Source organism: Peromyscus eremicus, chromosome 17 (assembly GCF_949786415.1).
Source record: "Peromyscus eremicus chromosome 17, PerEre_H2_v1, whole genome shotgun sequence".
Taxonomy (NCBI): domain Eukaryota; kingdom Metazoa; phylum Chordata; class Mammalia; order Rodentia; family Cricetidae; genus Peromyscus; species Peromyscus eremicus.
The window spans coordinates 57141644-57141969 of NC_081433.1; positions in this window are offsets into that span (position 1 = coordinate 57141644).

Sequence of the window (326 nt, forward strand, 5' to 3'; positions counted from 1 at the left end):
TCATGTGTATGAATGAATATTTATGGATGTATAATAGTGCCTTCTCTGTTGCTGGGATAAAACATAATGTCTAAGTCACCCTATGAAAGAGTTGGCCCTTGGTTGCAGAGGGATAAATGATCACCATGAAAGTGGCAATGCAACAAGTACCAGATATGGCAGCTAAAGCAGGAAGCTAAGAACTTACATCTTCAATCTGCAGCATGAAACACACAGGAGGAACTGAAAATGATGTGTGGGTGTAAACTCTCAGATCCAACCCCCACTGATATTTCTTCCAGCAGGGTAGCATTTCCTAAATCTTCCCAAATGATACCACCAACTAA